A 25,439-nucleotide genomic window follows, 5' to 3' on the forward strand; every position below is an offset into this window, starting at 1 on the left:
ATCAAAGTAGCAGATTTGACTCTGGAAGATACATTACTAAGCTGCTCCCTCTATTGCAGCCAAAGGTCCTTACTAGTGAAGGGTCAGTAAAAAAAGTAGAAGGAAAGAGGCTGAAACAGATAATCCTGTCTTTTTTCACAGTCCCCAGAGTACTATACACTTTTAGGGGTTGTTCATCAGCTGCAGAGGACATTGAGTGCTTATCTGCTTATTTCCACAGAAAGTAATCATCTTTTACTCCTTTATGAATACAAAGCTAAAATCATTATGACTTATTCCATCAAATGCTACGCTGTCAATGGGAAAAGCTTTGAGAAAGGTCAGTTGTTTGACTCTTAAGCTGCAGCATTTGCCAAGCAGTGTTTGTAGCTTGTGATATTTTCTATATAACAGGCTAAAAGACACAGCTAGATATTTATGTACTTATTTTTGTGTGTTTGGATATCCAACTTAATGACCATTAAAGTCATTCTAATGAGCATTCTGTTGTTAAAGTTATAAATTTTACAGACTCAGGAAGAAAAAACATGGCACAATAGATTCTGTATGTTACAAGCACGTTAGTTTTCTCTTCTTTTATTGAATTTGTTGCTACTCTGAAGGCCCCTCTAGTGCATATATCATCTTTATTAAAATTAATGTAAAATGACTCAAAGGACCTAAATTAATTAGATTGATACATACTTTTTCTGTTCCAAACAAAAAATTAAACCTATTCAGGGTTGTTCACGGTCGCAGTAAAACAAAGCAATACAAAAAAGCACACACCCCGCGCCCCCCCCCCCCCCATATTCTCCAAAGATGACACTGCCTACTGCTGGTTTGAAGTAATTATAAATAATGGCAGAATTCTGTCCCCAAAAGACTAAAATTCAGTGCGTCGATTGTAGGCTTTGCATCTACAGTTAAGAAAATTCCCTATTATATGATACATTTTGACTGGAAGGAAAAATCTGTTCTGAATATAGTATATAGAGGCTTATGTTTTCCTAGTTCCTCAGTAAGGCAAGATTCGATTATTATTTATTCAACATCTAAGGGTATAGCCAGAATGATGTTTTTTTCTTGTGCAGATGGGAGCATGAAAAGAGCACAGTTTACCTAAGATTCTTCAGCTATTTGCTTTCTCACTATGGGATACATCTACTTTGCTGCTGAAGCAACATAAACGGACATAGAGAAACTAGCTTTAATCTGAGCGTGCTATGAACCAGAGTACGAAGGTGTAGCCTGCGGGCAGGTGAATTGGCCAGTTCACACCCAGACTCTGCAGCAAAGTGTGTGCAGGGAAATCTGTGTCCCCCAGCCGGCAGGCGTTCCACTTCTGCAAACGTCCCAGTGCCCCAGAGGTATTTAGATGTCCCTCGTATTTACAAATACAAAGACCGTACACAAAGAGTGAGGTGACTGATTGGAAAATGAAGTAACAGGATATGTATAGGTGGCCAGTCACCATCAACAGAGTGATTCAGAACAACAAAAACCTTCCAACAGTTTAAGAGTAACCTTTATACTTAGCAAATATTTCTTCAAGTATTTCAACTGCTTTGCAAATAAATTGCAAACATAAAGTCCAAATATGCCAAACCCATTATTTCTTGCGCATTTTTGTCTTGCTCTGTGCAGCAATGTCATTACCAGTGAGGCCTTGCAAGAGCTTAGAGTGAGTAGAGATAAAGAAGGCAAATGGACAGTGACAGCCATGTAATCCAGTGTCTGATTGCTTTTCCACATGTCACTGGTGAAACACACAACTGTCCCCTCAGCCTGTGGGAGCGTCTACAGTCCTCAGGCTCCTTCAGTCTAATGCGGTCCATGCAGAGGAACAATGTCTTGAAGGAATACTTTGCTGAGATTATGCTCTCTGGAAATTTTTTGACACCACTGTTCCTCATCATTAAAAATACATCTGCAAGCCTGAGCTACAGATACGAGTTAGGAACTGCTCAAAAAGAAACAAACCCAAAAATTTTCCCTGGGAGCTGAAAAAAACAGAAATATTTTTGTTAACTTTTTTCAGAAATATTTGTTCCAAACACTTTTGATGACACACTAGCAACTGATTCCTGTAAAACTGTAATTAAGAATATTTCAAGGGAAGCTGCCACCAGTTCTGTTTATGCTCTTTTAATTTTAATTTTCACTTTTTGACAAAATTAATTTTAAAGTCCAGTAATGTTAGTCTACTTTTTTTTTTAAAAAAAATTCATTCAGTATAGTCTTGGTGTTTGGGAACAAACTCTTTTTTGGCTGTTAGCCTTTATTATCACCTATGAGAGTTTCATGACTAGCCAGTCTCTTGCTCTTACAATTGCTCTTAAGTCTCTGCATCTTCTCAAAAGCAATTACAAACTCTGTGTAAGCTAGTCCTGCTGCTTTTTGCATTGTCAGCAGTACACAACAGCAAGTTTGGTGTTTTTTTAAAGTGATATAGTGGGCAGAATGGACCTGGTTCTTCAAAGTATTATACCATGCCTATTAACTTTGTATTCTTTCAAATTCACCATAGTTCACTTAGTGTAAAACTGGAAGAAGGATGTGAAAAGCAAGTTCCAATATTTCTACGGATTAATATGTTGACCTCATTTTGTAATGTAGTATGTTGCATAAGCCACAGCAAAGATCAATCTTAGTGAGGAAAAAATGAAAAAGTACAGTAGCTCTTTCTATTCTTGATTTGAGGAAGTATCTCCATTCTCTTTCTTTTTCTACCCTTCAACAGATACAGTGGTTTACAGAGCTACAGAGAAAACTGTTGTGGCTCTTCAGTAGAATATAGGCTATTTAAAACATATGTTTAAACACGGCATAAACTGGGTACTAATAAGGAAGGTGAAGCTTAATAAAAAACTTCATTTTTTTCTAAGTATAGGAAAAAACAGGCTATATTTGCTATCATTTTTTCTCCTTCTCAATATTTTTATTTCTCCTGTCCTGTAATATAGATGCTGATCATGATACCGAAAGTGCAATATTAAATATGAAAACTGCCTTTATTGTGGCAAAAAGATCAATTTGTGAACTCCTGGTGATGTTTTGTGCAGAAAAACGTATTTTTTTCTTTGTGAGTCATTGCAGAATGAGGATAAACCACTGCCTGGTAGCAGGCTGAACGTTCATCATGTCTCCAGTTTGGCTCCATCCGCTTAAAGGATTTTAACTGAAACCTCCAGCAGAAGGTTGCTGGGAGTGAAGACTTGCCAGGATGAGGGCAGAGGCCACCAGGCCAGCTGAGCGCTGCATTGCCCCAGGGGTCGTGGTCGTTGCACCTCCGCTCTCCCTGGTCGTACGTAGCAGCACCAACCTCGGCCTAACCCCAGCCCGTGGGTACCATGTGGTACCAGTGGGTACCATGGGTACCAGTGGCTGCCCCTTACAAATGCCCAGCCGTCCCTGAGCTGTGGCACGGCCACCCTCCACCTGCTTCCCAGCCTGGCAGTGCCACCCCATCCCGCCCTTGCCCCCATGAAGCCTCCAGAGAAAGCCCAAAGGGAAGAAGGGCACATTCTGTGTTGTGACCTACATTAAAAAATATTGCCTTTTCTGTTCATCTGTTGTCCCTGTCCTGCCCACAGCTGCCCAAGTCTTGGAGCAGCAAGAGCTCAAGGCAGTTCTTGGGTTCAGGAAAACTCCTACTCTGGTATCTCCTTTGGTTTAGATAATGGCAGCTGCATTTCTTTGCACATGAACTAGTGATCTTTACACACCTTCAAGCTGAAGTTTTCTTTTCCTGGAAAAACTTCCTCAGCATTACCATTAGTCATTTTTATAAATGTAAAATAAAACACAAAGTATTGTTTCATCCTATTTCCTATTAAAAAAACTCCAAAACCCACAAACACAAACCAACCAACAATTGTTATTATAAAGTTTTCTTTGCGGTATGACCTTTATCTCCCATCTTGGTGACTAGATTAAGGAAGCTAAATTTTAGACTTGTATTTGTGTGCATATTGTTTTTCTTTTCCTGGTAGTATAACACTCCTAGCAGTAATAGGGTTTGTGATTACATTTTGAGATCCTTTTTCTATTATACTGGCTTCCATTTCTATTAAAAATATATATTTTGGGTGGGTTTTATAGCTTGGTGATGAAACAGTCTCATAACAGCTTTTTTTTTTTTCTTTTTACAAAATGTCTTAGCATGAGAATTGTACTATTCTTAACCATATTTTTTAAAATCATATAATAATTATTTAACACCTTGCATGTAGCAAAACTTACCATTTTTCTAAACACTATATTTTTGAAAACAAATCTAGACTCAAACAACAGGTTCAATTTTCAAATAAATAGGGTTAATGAAACATCCAGATCTTATTTTTAGTACTCTTCACATCTGGCAGTGTGTTCAGTGCTGAGTGTTTAATACTTTACATCAATGTCCACAGTGCCAATAATACAGAGCACTTCAATATTAGATGTAATTCCACAAATGCTTGTCACATTACTCTAACACAAACATTTCCATTGAGTAAAATAAGATTACTAACACGGAAATTTTCTTGTTTACATGGAAACAATTCAGACTCTCAGATATTCCTCTAATTAAAAAAAAACTTTCTGAAATATTTGATTTTCAGTAAGGTCAGGTCTTGAGACTTGATTTCCAAGTTTTATAAATTTGTTGAATTTAAATAAAATTTAATAATTTTTGAAAAGGAGATGGATGAAAGCATGAGTTCCATTCCTTGTCTGTAAATGACTTTAGCAAGTGCTTAAATTTAAGCACATGGGCCTCATTTTTTTGCAGGACCTCACCACAAACTAAAATCACCCATATTCTTAAATGGATTACTGGCTTAAAGCCATGGCTCTGTTTTCTCATCATACATGTATACATAGTTTATACTGAAGTAAAAGTAATTTGTATTTATTAAAATGAAAAGAAAATACATTTGTGTTGATGCAGTGACTGCTTTTGTCTTAATATATTTAATTAATGTGTTTAATAATATTGACTTATCATGAATTTGTTTGCAGTTAAGCATTTTAAGACCAGATAGTTATACTATAGATATATGCCTCTCTATATATATATATAAATGTATGTAGGTAAATAGGTGTAAATATATGCAATATACATTTACCTAGAAATCAGTAATTAATACTTGGTCTGTTAATTCCAAGTTATTTCAATATGCATTTTGAATTTGAATATGCATTTTATTCTGCACGTTGTTCAAGGCCTGATGCTTGAAATAGTTCAATTTAAATCACAATTAAGCCAAAACCCCCAAAACATATGAGAGTAGAAAAGCAATGAATAGTTGAGCAAAACTAACCTTCAGGTGTTTACTGGAGAGAGCTGACAGGAAGGTAAAATCAGGTTTGGTTTTGTTTTATGGTATGGTGAGTACAATACTCAGGAAAACAATAATTTGCATTTAGTTAGCATCTGAGGTAAATGTAATCATTATTCTCATTTTTTCAGATGAGCAAATGTAGCGTTTAGGTCACTGCCCAGTCCTAAGGAAGACATTTCTGACGTAGCTGGCAGCGCGCATGCTGTCGCCCAACCTTGCAGGCTAGCAGCAGGACAATTCCTGCTCTCGCCGCGCCTCGCTGCTCTCCAGATGAGAGTTGTGCACGGGCTCTGCAGCGGACAGTGAGGACAGGTGGTTTTTTATTTATCCACCACACACTTTGTACAAGGAGGAGCAGTAAGAGGCTCACGAGCCGGCGTCATGAGAATCTCTTCTGTGTCTGACGGGTTACACCCTCCATGCCATGTTCGTTGTCCAGTACTCCACTAGGATCTCCCTGATCTCAGAGAAGGACCTGGGTTAAGATTCATTGTGCTGTCCCCAGCAATTTCTCACCACTAACATTAGCCTGTTCCTCCTCAGCAGTCGACTCGTTATGAGCCTGACTCCAAAAGGTCCAACTGCCTCCGTAAAATCTAGCAGGAGCCTGGGCATCTTGCTCAGGGCATGGAGCAGCTACGGGGAGCAGATGCCTAACTGTTATGTGCTGCAGTTTTCAGTGATGTTGCACATAAGTGCGTTGGTGGATCTAGCTGCTCATGATTAATTTAGCTTTATTCCAGTGCTTATTTAATAAAGATTTTATTACGAACAGAAGGAATCAGATTTGGAAATTAAGCTTCTTCCTACGACAATCTTTGTGTGCATAGAAAACACTATGGAGACAAAACTGGACAAAGAAGAAAAGTAATGTCCTTACACTTAGCACATCTACAGCCCATTTTCCCATTTCTCTTTGACCACTAAAACATTTCAATGAATTATATGTATTGTAGTTAAATCATTTTAGCATCTCCAGTGGAACTAGCCCTCCAGCAAAGAGTAGCAACGGAGCTTCCCTTGCTTCATATCATTGCATACAAACAGCCAAGACAGGAACGCTTAGTAATGTGGAATATACAGTGTTTAGCTCAATATGCAGTCAGTTCAAATTTTAAGAACAGAAGATGCAAAGTGGAAAGGAGTATGTTTGCAAATTACCTCTGTTCAGCATGAAAATAATCTAATCGCACGGATGAAATTTCAGTCATTACTGCCAAATGAGGATACCTTTAAATCCATAAGATTCAACCCATTCGCATAGATCAAGAACCATGGAAGTTAATTGTTGATATAAAATAAGCAGAAGCTCCCAACAGCTTTTCTCTTTTACCTCATTAAGCCCTGAGTAGACTGCACAGTCATTAAGCAAAACTGTGGGAAACCCATTTTTTCTGCTGTCTGCTATGGTGATCCTCAGGTGCAGGTAATTGCCCGCGTGTTCGGATGAACTCCATCCTTGCAGCTGTGCTGACGGAGGCACCAGGCAGGGAGGCAGAAAGGAGCAGGGTGGTGGGAGGAAAGTCTCTTTCTCTGATGTGTTCGTTCAGGAAAGCATTCCTGCACCAAATGACGCTTAAGCACGTGCTTAAGTTCTAGTGGGACATAATAAGGAGCAGGAAATGTGTGCTTAAGTGTTTTCCTGAATAGGGTCCAAAACTGAGCAGGTCATAGGCACAATCTTCTCCTGCTATGCTGTTCTGCCTGCGTCATTACTTGCAGCTGCCTTTCCAAGGCAGTGAAGTAGCCTTCTACGTCTCCAACCTTGCGCCGGCTTATCTCCAGCTGAGCAGGAACAAAATGCTATCATTTCCAGTCTTCCTCTGAGACCTGCAGGAAGACGGAACTCCATCCAAAAAAGTGGCTGAGGGAAGTTTTGACCAAGGAAAGTACTTTACAGTGTTAAATAATGTTAATCCTTTTTTTTCATAATTTTATTGGTATTATCCACCTACCTAAGTGGCTATAACTTCAGCTCAAAGTATGATGGGGGCAAGTGTTCACTTGCATGCTATATTACACAATTAAAACAGATGAGGTAGGAATCTTACCTTCTTTAGATAAGATCTTTTACTTGAAATATGGTAGCACTGCGTGGGATGCTCGTACAGATTGCATTTTGCTATCGATCGCCTCTTTTAGTCTGACACAAATTTATTTCCATTTGTAAAAACTATTTGGGTTATTCAAGCTAATTTATTTTTCATTGTCTAGAATGGACAAGCCGTTCGGAAGAAACTTGATTTACAAGATCCCTTAACCTGATGACATACAATTCACATAATGCACTGTGGCCAGGAGACTCCTATGTTGCAGACCAGTTAGGGAACAGCAGGTCACTACAGAAAACATAGTTTGAGTGTCACTGACCTGGCTCTTTAAAATCTTTCATTGATTTTTCCAACTAGGAATAAATGTAAAGAATCTAAGGGAGCAGATCTTTAAAAAATAGCAGCAGACTTCGGCGTGAATAGCAGTGTAAAATGAATTAAGTTTTATTTAAAGGGGTCTTAATTACAGTCATGTTTGCTCCGTCTTTGAAGAAAGAAGTAACGAAACACCGTTTCATCTTCTGATCCCCCATCTCCCAAATCATCTTAAAGAAACTCTTTCAGAGTATTTTTGACTGCACTTGTCGTGTAATAAGCAGAACTGAAAAATGGCTATTTATCACAGCATGCATGCTTCCATTTACTGCAACATTTGTAGTATTTCTCATTCTTAAAAAGGAAACGATAAATGCTGCCATATATTTAACTACTATCAGTGATTTAATGCCCAGTTTTTAGTGTCCTCTATTGACTGTGCTCTGTAATGTTTCATCACCCTACTCTTTGCTGGAGTTAAACGTACAACACAAAAGTTCAAAATATATCAGTGTGTTAGGGCTACATTAGATCATTGTACTCTAACTATCACTTGTCTTACATTGTAGGCAAGGGAGAAAATAGAAAGGATTAAACAAGTATTTTCTTCAAAGATCCTGCAATGTTTTCAGTAAAAACCAGCAAAATTACCCATGCCTATAACGATCAAATGCTATACTTATTTGATCAAAATAATTATAGGAAAACATGACATTTAAAGTTGAAATTGTTTCAAGCACCACTTTCAAAGAGTATTATATTAAAGACAAATCGATACTCTTTCTGCTATCTTCAGGCAAGATCTTCAAAACCTGAGATAATTGAGTATTTGAAGAACCACAAATCACATATCGATCTGAAGAATTTAGATACAGCACTGAAGAGAATGTGTTCCCATAACAAACCGCCATGTGTTGACACTACCGCTGCCTATTTCTATGTTTCTCAGCAATTTTAGGGCTCATCTACTAGCCACAGAAATGTGCAGCCAGCGGCAGTGATAATACTGCGAAAGTCAGAAAATTCATAAACCTATTTTCCATATATTGTTGTTGATGTACAAACACAGTAAAAATGAAGACGGGCTGATGTGTTATCCACTGAATTAAGGCAGAACAGAACAAGACGTACAGTAGAAATGTGTGGCAGCTTCCCTTATAACTCTCCAAAGGTGAGAGAAGGAAAATAATAACAAAAAGAGAATTGCACTGCAGTAAAAGCCTTTTTCTTGGTGTTCTGTTGCACAGCACTTATTTTTTCAATATGTGAATTTACTTCTATACATAAGCAGCTAAAATCCTGTTACCCCAAATTCATTCATCAATTTACTGCTGCTTTTCATTTCTGTCATATCATATCTAAGTTTCAAATTATTCATTAGGTTTAGTAAACGTATATTGAGTGGTTAAGGATGGCTTAACAGATTATTTTATATTTTAGATAAATAATGTACACTATATATTAGATATTTAAAACCTCATTTAAAAAAACCTAAAAACCAAAACCACACAAACCCCCACATATTCTCTGTATAAAGACAAGGAGACAATCCAACAAAACATAAAGAGGACCTTAGGGACGCAAAAGAAAGCTTTGAAGAAATGTCAAGCAGACATAAAAAAGCCCAGGTTTCTCAGTGTCCTGAAGTCCCTTGTGTTTTCCTATGTCCCATGTTTTCCTGGACCTCCCTGGGTTGTCTGCTTTCTGTTTCACATACATACTTGAAAAAATGCATCCCTTTTCTGTAATTCACAGCAAGCCATAAGACTCAGCCATACAAGCATCTTCTGCAAGAGCTGCCTTTCCTGAAGATAGATGTCTCCATGATTATAACTCTAAAGCTGCAGTAGGAGATCTGTTACCGCTCCATTCCCACAATGTATTTTCCAACAGGAAGATGAGCTATTTGGTGTAAATCAGGAGGTGGAATTTTGGGGCTAAAGTAAAAGCTATTTCTATTATAAAATAAACTTTATTCAAAGCAAGCACTGTTTTCTACAATAAATTCCCACTCTTGCAGACTGCCAAAAGGCTGAACAGTATTCTGTCGGGGAAATAAAGACAAAAAAAATTCTCAACCAAATGCAAGAAATTCTCGACAGCTTGAGAGAGAAGGAGGGACAGCCATTAGATCAGTTTCTGGGGAACTGAATGATAACAACCGTTTAATAAAAAACATAGGCGTCAATGAAAATCTGAATATAAAAGCTTAATTCCAGGATTTTGTGTAAGAATATCAGACATGATCTGAACTTTGTACAGCTAATTTCAACAGCAAACACTGATTCCAAATGAGTCACAGATATCTCAAATTTTACCTACATTCATAGCTTATGTCTAAATCTTCCTCCAGGACTCAAAAGGTCCAGAAGGGAAAAGATCAAATCTAGAATACAATATATGTGTTTTTCATTGTTGATGTTTTGACATGTTAAGTTGCCCACATTGCTGCATATGATGTAGAATTCCATCAGCTCTTAATATTTTATATTTATTTTCAAAGGCAGCTTCTGATGTGTACTATGCAGCATATGATTCTGTTCTTGATTACAAAGGCAGGTTGATACTGCCAGATATAAAACCCTGGTGACCATCTCAGTACAGTTTAAGATAGAAGAATAAAAAACTATAACTCTAAAAACCCAGACCAAATGTATACTTTACTATTTTACTTCAACACATGGTGAAGAACTGTCATTATAAAAGAAGTGTTTCCAAGACTGAAAGTGGATGCAGTATTGCAGGTATTTAGAAGAAGATTTTTAAGTGTGCTGCCATGCTTTTCACAATCATTTCTATATTTAAAAAAAAAAAAAAAAAAAAAAAAGATACTATTTAAAGAACAAAACTATTAAAAAGGCAAACACTTTTGTTCAATGTCATTTAATGTTCATTCTACTGAAAATGACAATTTTATCCAGTTGTTATAAAGTATTTCCCTTACATGCACAATTGGCTAATACAAACTCAAATTTATTCATATTTAGAGTCAGCAGTTTTGAGGAACTGTCCCTCAGTGTATTCTTTTGCCTCAAATGTATTGTCCACTCTCATCAGACTGATCTTATTGAACAAAGACTGACTAATTCAAAGAGATCATATGTAGGCCATAGAGACGTCATTAGATGAGATGATAAAATTCTAGAAGGTTATCTCTTGGAAATACTTAGCTCATTAATTTTAAAGGCAAAGTCTGATACAATATCATAAACTTATACAGAAGAATGCAAATATATTTGTGATTTAACTACCGTGGCACAAGTACTCTGGAGGATCAAACATGCTTGTTAAATTAGGTTTATTTCTTTCCTGGGTGCAAAGTTGCAGATAAAACAGCGTATTGTGGAAATTCTATGAATTCATGGTAGAATAAGTAAAATTTGCAAAATTTAACTGACATTCTGAATGTTTGTAAGGAACACCTATATTCAGCATGAGTTAGATTTATTATCCTTTTCATACGTGCTGGGGCTTGGATAAACAAATATAAATCTTAGTAAAAGTTTAGCAAAAGTTGTTTAAACAAAATTCGGTGACATTTCAGTCACTCAGAACTCTTCTGTTTCTTTAAATACCTTATGCTTCTATGATATCAGGTGGTAGTTTGCAATTATTAAAAAAAATAGAGAAGAAACATAGATGGGGGTTTTTCATAGTAAATTGGAAAGATTGTGTTTAAGATGAAATCTTTTCTTGAAATAATTGATAGCTGAGTTATTAGCAAAGGAAATGCATACTTTCTTTTTTTATAAAAATAGATACTATTTTTGGAGAGGATTGAAGTCATGGGATTCAGTCAACAGGGTAAGGACTAGGACTCTGATTCCATCACAGACAACATAAAATTCACCTCTCAGGTCCAGCCTGGCTTCCCCTGCAGAGAACCTTCATTCAGCTTCTACGAATAGGTCCCACATGTTTGGAGGCACGAGGTTTTAAGCTCCTGAGCCTGCGCAGAGTCTGTAGACTAGGTTTTAAGCTCTAGGCTTTGAGGACACTTTCACATTCTCTGGCTCTCCTTAGGACCACTGCCAAAAGATTTTTCATCCCCTGAAAGGTTTTCTTTGGTCATCATTCCGAGTTTACTAATATTAGCTTTAGATCTCTTGGAACTACATGCTGCTGAGCACAGGAAGGCTTGTCTCTCCGATCAGCACGGCTGCAGTGGTCAGACCATCAGAGACAGCACTGGCACAGCCCAGCTTGCATCGTGTCCCGCCCTGTTCAGCTATCCTGTACAGGCTAGGACGCATCGTAGGGAACTTTAAGGATATTTTCCGATGGGATGTCAATTCTCTTTTTTATAACCACCACTGCTACCAGAGCATTTACATTTTAGCCCTGTCATTTTCAGCTCTCCAATTTCTGACTGCCTTTTGGATGTAACGCTGAGCAACAGTATGAATCTGCACCTGAGAATCCTGCAATGCAGATGCAGGCAGGATCCCTGAACCGGGATAATTGACTCCTGATCTCCATGGACCACATTAAGCACGAAAAGTATCTGATGATTTGGAAACAGTTGTAGCAACTGGATGCATCGTACAGTTCAAAAGAAACTGAAATGCCAACGTAATGGATAATTGTGGCAATGTCTAACTGTCAAGGGAAATACATTTTGACAGGAGGCAGATGATGTTTGGAATTATATTATTCCATTGGAAGACGGAAATTCCTATTTCCGAAGGAATAGGAAATAAGATTGTGTTCAAAAGATGTGCTTTCACTACAGCATGACTCAAAATGGTCCGAAATAAAAATGAAAAGAAACACTAATTCTACAGCAGAGTGAATTTATTTATTTATTGGCAAATAGGACCATGCCTATACAATTTTGGTTAAATCTGAAAGTAGATAGGAAAGTTTTAAAGGGGGGTTTTTTGTTTTTGGGTTTTTTTGTTGTTTTTTTTTTTTTTTTTTTTTTAAGTAATACTGTGTTTCAATCAGGCCCACTGAAATATTTTTGGCTTCTGTTAAAATTAATCCAGATTTTAAAAATTTCCATTTCTGCTTGACCCAAACTTGATTTTCCCACTAATTTTTTGGTTCAGCCACTGTTATTTACACAGCTGTAGATAATTTATTTTGCTTTCATAACCAAGCTGTTAGCAATTATAGCTCTATATGTAGTAAATCTTAGAAAAAAGAGAAATCAAAAAATAATTGAAGAACAGGCTTCATCTCTCTGTAAAGACCATTGCTATGCCACTCTAACTCTGGCTTATTATGGCATTATAATTGTCACAGTTATTCCAAAAAAGAATAATTTCAGATTTAAGGTGATCTTTTTCCCCAGTGTCATATAGTTGATACTGAGTCTGTTGTCAACATATGAGAGAGAAGATTATCAGTATGTCGGTATGTGTGGCTGTGCGGCTACGCTTTTGCACAACTTCTCAAACGATACTAACATTAGTACAAAATCACATACCAAATTTTCCTGTCACAAACTGGACTAACCTAAGTTTTTACATTTTCTATTTTTTTTTTCTTCAAGTGTTCTTATCACAGATTGTTCTCATTATGTGTATGAATATCCAATTATTTACCCTCAAAACAAAGAAGTTAAAAAGATGGAAAGCAATGCTTATGCTTTGGCCTTTAATTCTTACTCCTTTTTCCATTATCTGTATTATTTTGCCTAATGCTTCTGACTAAATTAAAAAAAAATTGTGGTAGAAAAATTATTTTATACAAAAGAAGAAAGAATCCAAGCATTCCTGATCTGAAAGCTTTTTGAACTTTCTTACTGTTTTCAATATATATATTTGCTATTGGTAAATGGTAAATGTTTTTTTGACTAAATCTCAGTTAGAAGACAGTATCACCAAGCAATCACCCTGCACATGGTGCAAGAGTACTTGGATTTTTGCTTCTTCCTGCACAAAAACCATCCACACACTTTCAGTCTAAAATTGCTTTTATTTTAGACTAAGAATGATAACAATAAGGTAAAAATGAGAGAGCCTGTCTTTCAGGTAACAGGCTGTAACAACTAATGGAAGGTTTTAAAAAATAGTCATCACGGTGGCTTGGGGAACAAAATGGTTACATCTGTTCTTGTTCAAATAAATCTAATGGTGCTGGTCAATGAAAGAAAAAGTCCTGACAGTTAGGTTCCCTTAGAAACAAGATTCAGTTGATGAATAAGGTATCATTAATAGTGAGAAGGCAAGTTCTGGAAGTTTAATGGTAATCACATTAAATTAAGGATTTTACAAGAATAATTTTCCACTTCATCCTGTGTAAAAATGGTAAGCAGGCAGGCAGAGACCACAAAAAAGGTATCATTTGCCACTACTAGAACTTTTTTTTCCATGAAAACGTACATCAGCTTTACTGAAATCTCCAATGCTACACTTAATAATGTGCGTGTACGGGGCAAATGAAAAGGATGCAGCTTCACAACGCAAATATGAACAAATATTAAAATCTTATAAAAATCTAATAAGCAGGTTTGTTTGGACCATTCATATCCAAAAGACATAAACCAAAACAAAACACGTAAAAAAAGAAGAAAAAAAAACCCTCTGAATGTCTTTGCATTGAGAATCCCTAGGATTAACTGCTAATACCGCTTTAAGATAACTGACAGATCTTCATCTGATGTACATTGATGCCATTCAGCAAATGATTTTAAATTGCAAAGGAAACATATTGGACCATTGTTGTTGCTATTTTAAAAAATAAAATTCAAGACAAAGTAATAAATACTATGGAATTCTATTTAAGCTCCTATTAAGTTTATGAGATCTGAAAGTTAAACATTGGCTTGCTCGGCAGGTTTTCCAAGTTCTCATGATTCTAATTCATATTTGCTTTAATATTTTGGTTTGTGGTTTACCATGATCATTACTGCCAACTCCTTACAAATATTTTCCAAAATCTTGGTTTCTTATGGGGATATTAAAGGTTTCAATTCTGCAATTTCTAGAAAAACATATTAAAAAAGTAACAAGATTGATAAACACAGTTACCAATACAAAACCTGCAGAACATCAGAATTATTCTGAGGAAAGATACAGAATGATAAACCTCAGAGAAGATATCAATAAATACAGAAGAACATGATTGAATTAAAAATATTCTTCATGATCTTCTCTGCAACTGCAATCACTCCAACTGTGACTGTATATCAGAAAATTACAGGAAAGATCTCCTGAGTTAAATCACTTTTTAAAAAAGATGCTATGGGCTAGGTTAATAATTTCTGTGTATTAACTGAACACAGGACACTCCTATGCCAAATTAAAAAAAAAAAACCACCAACCTTGCTTTGCACAATATCAGGATCAGTTAGGCTTTCTGGTTCTGCTTGGGATGTCCAGGAAAGAAGAAACTTGTTTAGCAGAAATGGAAGGGGTAACATAGAAGAGGAAAATGTATTCTGGAATGAATCTGAATATGCTCTGATCCTAAAACTTGTCTTGAAGGCAGGCTGGCTACAACAATACAAAAGTTAATGCAGAGATGATTTTGCCTCCTGTCTCTATCTTTTAAGTGTTCCTGGAAAACATTTCCATACATTCTTGTATCTTTGTGCCAACATTCTGAAGTTAATTTGTTCAGATATCTGTCATGTTTAGATCTTGGTTTTCTCCTCTGACTCAATTCATAGTTGTACTTCTCAAAGATATTCTGCTCTGTTTGAAATCACTCTGAGTTCAATGAGAAATCTATGTAAGCCAGAAGAACAGCATCAGAATCAAGGACTAATTTCCCTTTCCCAGCTGATGCCTGGCCCTTACTGATGCCACGGAATTTGATGTCATGTACGTTAGTTTTGCACATGGAGAAAGATCAGATTTGCTTTGAAAAGAGATACTGTGTGACCCATAAAAAAGTTTAAAAGTCAGTATTCTGAACAAATTAGCGTAAGCATAGAAAAACAAATACTTCAAATAGTGTTCTTTGGAGTCGAACTTGGAAAAAAAGTAGTGTCTTGTGAGGAGAGCAGTTTACACAGGAGATTCTTCTTTCAAGATCTTAGTTTATGATCAAATAAAAAATGAATTGGAAGAATATTCTTTGTATCATTTCTGGTGTGAACTAAATTCTTTATTCCTCTTTAGAAAGGGAGCAAAGGCACACATTTTCAGTAATATTTACAGCTTTTTTCCCACAGCTATCTCTGTGAGTCAAAACCTAATACTTTCACACAGCACAGGAAAGTGCTAGTCAGCATACTCTGTATTGTAAATAACTTAAAATGAGGAGTGAATCAAATGGGATTATTTTTCACTGACTTCTATAAGCATTCAATTGGTCGTGAATACTAGAAATCAGAGAGACCAAATGTATGTTTTCTGGTTCAGTGACTTCCCTTTACAGAATTACTTTCATATCAAAAGGGGAAACGGTCAAGTTGACTCAGAAAATATTGCTGGAAATAAAGTTGAAAAGAAGCAATTGTTTTGTCAGCTGGACTTTTGAACAGCAGAAAAGACAAATTCATTTTTATCTTACGTTTGTATGCTAATCTTTGTAAGACCTTGACAGTTCTTCCTACAGAATAAGGGCCAACTCAGAAACAGTAGTGACTTCTTTACTGTCAGATTTTCAATAACTTATCGATGATGGCTTAGGACTCTCATCCCAGTCCTAAAGCTCAGGGACTAGGACCACACCATTGTAGAAGCAGTCCCAAGAAGAGCTCTGGGTATGAATCATGCCGATCTCCTTCTGAGCTCTGGGAAACAGTGATTTGTAGCTGGGTTATACCACCAATAAATTACTTTTTTTTTTTTCACATTTTCCTTCTCTGGGTTGGATGCTGTGGTCAGCAAGCAGTAAGAATGGAACTACACATCTGTCCACTCACTCTCAAATTCATTCCTCTCCCAACCAATATTTAATGACTGTACTCCAAGAAGTTATCACAGGAATAGAAAGGAAATTCTTCCCTCTTATGATCCCCTTTAAAAGGATGCTTAATTAAATTCACAGTCCAGCCTCTGTGAGGCCTCTTTCAATTCCAGTATTGGCAAGGAGGTGAGAGAATCTCTTTGTTCCACACGTTTCAACCTTCTGTTCCTTCCCAGTGCCAAAATGCAAAGTTTAAAATGGTGTGTAGTGGCATGCAGCTGTGAAAACAGAATGATTTTTGGACATGATTACACTGAGAACCAAATTTGCTATCTACTTTCAAAGGTGAATATTCAGTGCATTTTTTCCCTTACTCACTTAACCTCTGAAATGTAATACATTTGCAGAAAAAATTCTAATCATTTAGCATCCCCTGCCTGTATTCCTCTGTGTGCTTTTCAACATCCCCAGTGATCAATGCTAAGTATTTTATCAGATTCAAGACTGTAATAAACAGTGGAAACAGAGTGGGTTCATCTTATCTTATCCTAGTCTCATTTACACTGAGTAGGATAAGTTAAACTGTGCCTAATGTAATGAAACTATCCTCATCAAAATATTTAGACTTTAATTTTTGAGTCATTATAAGGGCACTTCTATGCAGTTCTGAAACAAAATCAGTTTGGCAGGAGCTCCTGCATCATGATTTTGAATCATGGTGTCTAGGTGGGAAGTACAATATACATCTGAGCATTGTGGCCCAGCCATGTTCTGTAAGTTTGTTTACTATGTTTGTAGATATATTTTCATCAAAACTCCCTCAAGAAGTATGTTCATTTTTGTCATTTCATGGTTTAGCAGAACCACAGAAAATGGGGGGACATGTACCTGAGAAAGATGTTTAAATATCCGTAAGATAAACAAGTTCAATTTTCAAATTGTAATTCAATGTTCAAAACAGATTATGACTAAACACTTTTACTAATTGCATAACTAGGTATCATTTAAATAATCATATAAATACAGTTGATTAAGAATGACTGATCTTTAAGAAAGCAATCAAAGTAACACAACCAAAACAGCATTGAAAGAAAGGTGGCAAAATGTTGCATTGCCACAAGGAGTATCCAAATGTGCTTACATGCATGGATTTAAGCACTGCAAATCTAAATGTAATAATAAGCACATAAATAATTCCTGCTGATTGCAACAGAAGTGCTCATCTAGGGGAGGCAAAAGGATTTTACCTTATGTCAGCTATCCAAATCAGCAGCCACATGCTTCACTTATACCAGCTCCACTAATAAACCACCTTTACTCCTGATTTACACTGAGCTCAGCCTCCAGGAATTTCCTCCAAACCACACAAGGGAAGGTTTTATATCTCTCTCATGTCCAAGCAAGTTCACTGAAGCCTTTCAGAGGTAAATAGCTAAATGTGCCCGAATAATCGAATTTATTTGGAATGGAAAGTAAAGTCAACATCTGGAAGACAGGTAGGTATGTGTAGCCAGGACTATACATAGTCTGCTATAGTCTTCATAGGTACTTACTTAGAGGGTTAATAAGGTACAGACACAAGAAGACTTGACTCTACAAGAAACAGTATTTCATGAATGTATTTCAGTCCCAGAACTTTGCAGCCTTTTCAATATATTTTTTTAAGGTTTTCCAACTGTAATAATAATATACAAAACATTATCAATGTTTTACCAGAGCTATGTATGCACACTGTCATTAAACAATGGCCTTTTAAAATATTCTGTTTTGTGCACTGCACAAGAAAGAATGATAAATACAGAAGTGGATGACATGAACACCAAACAGAAGCTGCATTCATTTTTAGAATTATTTTGCACGGAACATAGCTTCAACACTGAAGACAAAGCAATAGGGGAGAGAAGGGAATGACTTATTTCCATCTTCAAGAAGTTGCTTCATTTCTTTGATAGCAATCTGGATACCCTTCATTACTCATATTTTTATATTAAAAATATAGAGGCCTAGAACATCTTCTCAAACTTGAGTCAATGCTGGTACCATTAAAAGAACAATACGTTATATGTCACTGACTTAGCCCAAGCATTATAGTTCTGAACCACCTTAAGATATTGATTTTTTTTTTTAAATGCAACATGGTAAAAATAGCAATGTGTCATAAAAGCCGACTAATTGCAGACGGCTTTGCTTTTCCTATAGATCTATGAGTGAATTTTCAAAAGCATTTATATGAGGAAGTAGCTTACGGAGGCTATTTAAAAAATGATGCCAATGTTCAGCAGCAAAACCCTGCTGCTAAAATTAGGAATCCTGTCTACATGTCAAAGCTTTTCAAAGTCTCTTTCAGGTTTTCCCATATACTGATTGCCTAAGATAACTCATGAACGCTGTGGCAGAGCTTTCTCTCAGCCTCTTTTCCAGTAGCTGAACTTTGGGACTGTGATTTTGCCCAGAAGTGATGTGTGGGACACTAAGTTCCAGCATAGGTCCCACATCCCCTCTCCCCAGTGTACCAGCACTGTTACAGCTGTCAGTTGTGGCCCTTTATATTTGGATAGATGTACCTGCCGGGTGCCTGGTCACAGATGTGGTTAACAAAGCAAACAATACACCGTATATGGTTCTATAGATCTCCCACAAGAAGATGAGAATTTTTTTTTTTTAAGTGTAACCATATAAGTATTTTGAAACCTTTATTTTAAACTTTTTAGAAGCCGTCTTTCCTAATATATTATCCTTTCAAAAGGAAATGGTACCATTACACCACAGAACAGAATTAAAAATAATGCTGGCAATAGTAAGGTAGTACATGAGTAAATATAGTGATAACACAAATGCTTTCTTTTTATATGGAAAATACTCAGATAAACTACTGTTTTTGTTCTCAGAAACACTTATCTTCCAAATAATTTCTTTATCTAAATTCTTCATAATTACATTTAATGACTCTATTATTTTATCATAGTACAAGATTTAAATAATAAAAGAATCCTAATAGACTGTAATTATTGTAATCTATCTGTAGATATTAAAAACATTTTTGAGAGGAAAGCATGTTTTAGTTACTAGTAATATAGTGTTACTGCTGAGCTGCATTCATATTCCTGCTCCCTAATCAGGATTATGGTGTTCAACAGTTTCTGCTTAGCTTCAGCAGCTAAAGATTTAGGATGAGAATAACGTGCACACAAAGTGCAGCACAAGCTCTGGTGTTGCTACAATCCCCATGCCTGATCTTGGGCTCTCTTTAGCTAACTTTGAGATTTTGAGGGAGATAACTAAAGAACAAAAGATTTAAAACACTCCAGAAAGCAAATCCTTGCTTGGCTTGTCAAACTATACATAACTTGCTTTACAATTTATCACAGCTGGTATTCCTGACCTGACTTCAGGCATTAGAAATCAAGAGCAGCCATCTTCTTACCTTAGCATACTAGCCCATAGAGGTATTTTGATGTTTCCTTTGAAATGATATCTTATCCAATAATAATAAGAAGCACCAATGTGTTCTGTCTTTTTTCCTTAACATTTTAAATGCTGACTGGTTTTTTTCCATCTCAGGTAATTTGCTTTTCCATCCACACTAATTCTGTCCCCTAAACTCCAGCTTTTTTTAAATAAATTAAATTAGCATAAATACAAATTACATGTTACTGTCTATGCTATTTTGCAATTTATATGAACGTTAATCTAAACGAAATGTGTGACAGCACATCTCACATTAAAAGTCTATTAGATACAGCCTCAATGACTTTTGAAATGTTTTAAGCCTTGTGAATAGTTTCTTCCATTGGTATAACAATGTTTGAGGGCTAAAAACCACCCAATTGATAATTTGAACTGTGTCAGGGGCAATACAATTACTTTTATTTTATTTAAGTATGTCTGCTGGAAAATTAACTGCCAGAGTAGCAAAAGGGGCTGCTGGTAATAAATCAAAGCTGGCCACTAACTGCATGACCTATAAACACCACAGACAGCCACTACAGCCTCTTCTTATGCAAGAGTCAGAATTACAGCCCCAGTAAGATTTTTCATTTTCAGTGCAAGGTAGCACCGTTATTAATCTACAGTTATTTACAAGTAAATATATCTATAAAAATGTGTGCATAATGATATATGCTGCATTTTCTGCTAAAATTTTAAAAATTGCCAGTCTTTGCTATACCTCTCTTTTGAGGGTAAGAAATCAAAACATATACATTACACTCAGTAATCAACAGAAAATAATTTACCCTACTTGTTCATATGTTTTTTCTGAGTTGATAGAGCATAATTTTTGCTTTTTTTTACCCTCAACACCTGGGAAATAGGGATTACCTCTTTGGTCAGGGGTCACATTTCTCAAATGCCTGATCCATCTCAGGTGACTGTGGATTACAGCATCCTTCTGCTGCAGTTCTTGTCTTTTCAAGCATTTCAAAGAACTGCAAAACTCTGACTTTGTGTTGTAAGTGTATTCACAAAAGCTATGTATACTCTCACTGAATTGCTTACCTGCTTGTAAGTGCTGATCATTGCCCTCTGCTCTTTTCCCACTTTCTCGGGGCTATATATTGAAGTTGGGAGGCAGTTGACAGGCTCATGAGCTGCAGCAATCTAATCATAGAATACACAAAAAAACAGATTAAAAAATTATTGGTTTCCTTAATTCAGTCTGCATCATGAACACAATGTCCACAGCTCTGCTCCATTTTGTATATAATAGTGATCTTTAAGTGATCTTTTAAACATTAGTATCCCTTTGGCTAAGGTGTTAACATTTTAGGCAAAATGTTATGCTTACATTTTAGTCATGTGCATGGTAAAGCAGATAACATACGAACACTGAAGAAGGTCTCTGTTCCAAAGCATGGGAAAGACTAAAAAATCCAACAAATAGATGAAAGATATAGGAAGGAAACAGAACAACCTAGATGAAAACTTGTTTCAACTCATCTGTCTTTTTTTCACATGATATGTGTGGATATGGTAACATCTTGATTTTTTTCCTTATCTGCAGTTACATGTAAGAAGTCCCAGAAAATTTAATAAGAACATATGTTAGTGCATGGGTCTAACCAAGAAGATAAATCTATACTGGCTAATTTTCTATTCTAGTTTACTTTTCATGATGTTTTAATTAATATTACTTTCAATAACCTTCCGTCGGAACATGAAATGATATGACTAACATCTGCCATGCACGTTTTGATCTTCCTCTTCCTGTCAAGTGAGGTTCATGAATGCAGTATCGCATTGGGTGTATGTGGCAAGGTTTGGGGCTCAGGGTGGGGAGGCTGCAGGGGTGGTCTCTGCAAGAAGAGGTATATTTTAGAAGCACTTATCATTGAGAAATGCTTGTGGTTTTAGTGCACTCACTATTCACATTCATGTAATACTAGCTCATGTTCTCATAGGATCTTCTGTGTTCAAATATGTATGATTACTTCAAATTCACCTGGTCAGGGAAAAAGTATAGTGAACTAGATGGCCAAATGCACATAAGCAGTTTAGTTCAAAAGCAATACTTACGAGTTAAAAGAAAACATCAAATAATTAGAAATCAACTAAGCTGTCCAGTAAAGAGAGATACTGAATTGTGTATTTTTACAAACTCAGCCTTCTTCATGACAACAACTAATTTATTTCAGGTCACAGGTGAAGACTAGAGATAACTTAAAAATACTGACACCCCCCTCCTAAAATAAGCCTCAGTATGAACCTAGATTTCCAACATTAGTATATAATCACAAAAAATATGTATTTTATACATATATATTATATATATAAAATGTATAAAATATAAAGAGAAGATATAGGATATATCATAATGTGATATAATCACACCTTTCAGATATTATGAGAAGGGACTGCCTTTGGCTTGGTACTTGAATTAGTCTCCACAGTTGATATTTGTTTACCATTCACTGTTACTGTTTACTGTTCACTTTAATCCAACCATTTATTGTTAGGGAAGCAGATACAAAATGGTTTTATATTTAATATTTAAGCCATATCCTTTAAATCAAATTCTCCCTGACAACTCTGTTTTTAACAGAACTCTACCATTGAAGAACACTGTTTTCTAGTGCATGTTTTTATGAGTATCAGTGGTGCATATCCTATGGATACCCAGAAGAGAGAGTTTCAATTCCTGTTTGTTCTTTCATAAGGAAGTCATCCTACTGCTGGATTTGCTAACTACTCAGTACAGTATTTCTTTACGGTCAAATATTTTAGGATATAGTTATTTGAGATAAAAGTCAAACTTGCTGTTAAAATGTGAGGCATTATCAAAGACTCACATACCCTACACAGCAATGTTTCACTTCTAGAAATTCAAATTATAATGACAACAAATCAGCATACTATTCAATACTGTTTATTTTAGGACTGGAAGTAGAAGTAGCAATACAGATAATAGCACAAGTAGGTACAATCAGTATAAAGTTAATTTTTTACCAGAATTTTCATTGTTTCAGACCTGTATAAATGAAACATTTCTCTTCTGTTTAGTGTTTTTCTAAAAAACAAGTTATTTTATTTCAATTTACATAAATAAAGAACAAAAAGGTAATCCATGCAATAGCAAATTTCATTCCAATGGAAATAATGAGGACTAGTGTCATTCAAATATTTAACTAGGTACTAGCATGGAAATCAAAAATTCGTCACCATTAATAGCTCAGAAATGGACCTCAGTTCTCCATCCCTTCAATTCCTTGCTGATACCTACTGTAAATGCATTTGTACCACAAATGACAGAGGGCAAAGAAAGGCTGCTTCCTCAGAAACCTTGATTTTTCAACCCCCCCTTTCACAGTGCTGTGCTCTTAAGCTGTCTGTCTGAAAAGTCTGTCCTTGTTTTACGTTGCTTACCAGTCAGTGCCTCGCAGAGAGATGGCCAACAGTTAGCAGAGCAGGAGGAAGAGATGAGTCAGGAAGTTCTTTTCAAAAAAAAAAAAAAAAAAAAAAAAAGCTGAAGAATCCTGTAGAAATGTTACATATTTAAAAAACATAAATCTTGTCACTACCCACACTGCTGAAATGAAATTTTGATTATACATCTGACTCAGGCTGTGTTCTGAATAACTAGTAATAGAGCTTTAATTCAGTTTCACCAGCTCTCTTCAAATGCAATCTTTCTTAAAATTAATGAGTACAGCTTCAGACATCTTCAAACACACAGTGCCAGTCTTTAAACAGAGAGCTCTGAGACATCAAATTGATGTTCCAGAATTACTCTGTAGACAAAACCAGCTTAAATGATACAAGCTTCCCACAAAAAGCAAACAAACAAATCCTCTCATTTCGTTTTTCTCATGATATATTTCCTCCTTCATGCAAACCCTTCACTTGATACCCTAAGATGCAGGAACCTGCTGCTACTCCAGCAATTACTGACCTCAGTGCTGTTCATTTTCAGACAAGAAAGCTGCTGAGACAAAATTTCCTAAAATGGTTGGCATGGGGATTAAAATAAATTATCATGCTTGAATCTGCACTTTGCTGTATATTTCTACTATTCCTAAATGAAGTGTCAACGTAAAGAGTTAATGTGAAGCCTTTCCACAAAATAATTTAGATGTATAATAGATATTTATCATACTGGGCTATAAAATGGTTCCATCTCAGGGAAACAAGCTGGTCTATACTTTTGGATCAATATACTAGTCGGCAGCCGTAAAGTGAAGATGATACTTCACTTCAAAGGTTGTTTGTGCTTTAGAGAAAAACTGAGCTCTTCAGCAGAGAAAAGAGCTGAGAATAGAGAAGTTGCTAAGAATTGTAGGTAGAAATAACTAATTGCTAATACTTTATTTCCATTCTTACTGTACTACTGTTTTCCATTCTTATTCACTCCTTTCATCTTAATCCACAACTTTTTAAAAGCTTTCATCTGATTTAGGCTCCATGAATTTGCAGATAAAGCAGCTTCACTTATCTTTCCACTTTTATACAAAATCTGTTGACTCACTGAGGGTTTAATGTTGCCTTCCTCAATCTTCCAGTGTCTCTTCCAACCAAAATGCCATGCCATCCAATGCTTGTCTGCATTCCTCAGGAAAGCATGGGAAACATGTACGTGGTAATGCCCATCACCATCTGAAAATTAATTAGGAAGTGAAATGCAATCAATGTGTTGTTTATTCACTGTTACACCATGCTTGTGTCTTGGATGGTGGCTGTAAACAAAACCAGGAAGCCAACTATGAAGTGGAAGTGGTAATCACATCCTTCATACAGAGGAATCTATGCTACTTCTGGTCCTTAAAGATCTACTTTTGTGGGGAAAAAAAAAGTCTTGAAGAACTTTTATAGCAAATGAATGGTTCATTAAAAAGATACCTGTTAGGAAATAATTAGAAACAAACATTACAGAGAATTAGACCATGTACAACCAGCTCCTCACACAAATCAGTCAATCTGCTTTAAAGTCCACAGATATTTTTAGATCTATTTTATAAGAAATTACAAAGTTCAGGGTTTTTCTTACAAGAGTTGGTGAAGCTGTACCTATGACTTACTGCAGGAAGAGATTTTTAAAAGCAAACAAAAATTTTCGCATTTAGTGAAAGATGCTCATGAGTCACTTTGAAGTAGCTCAAAAACAGTCCTTTTAAAAATAAGTTGTTACAGTTTAGAAAATAACAATTTGATTTGAACTTAAAGGGCTGGTCAGGAGCCTTAGTTCTTGGTGAGACACATTTCTTGTATTAGGAAGGAAAAATAGACTAAGAAGCTACATACACTAGTCACATTTTCAGTTCAGGATTTGGGGAAAAACGTAGCTATGGATCAGTTGTTTAATTGTTAGCAACAAACACTAGAACATGGAAAATACAGGAATGAAGGCTACGCATCTTTGATTTGTAGAGAAAACTCATCATAGTAATTAAGACTAAAAACACAAACAGAAAAGCTGCTATATTTGTAAGATTCTGTTGTTGGTGTGTAGCAAACAGTAAATAATTATAAA

The sequence above is a fragment of the Grus americana genome, chromosome 8, assembly GCF_028858705.1.
Source record: "Grus americana isolate bGruAme1 chromosome 8, bGruAme1.mat, whole genome shotgun sequence".
Classification (NCBI taxonomy): domain Eukaryota; kingdom Metazoa; phylum Chordata; class Aves; order Gruiformes; family Gruidae; genus Grus; species Grus americana.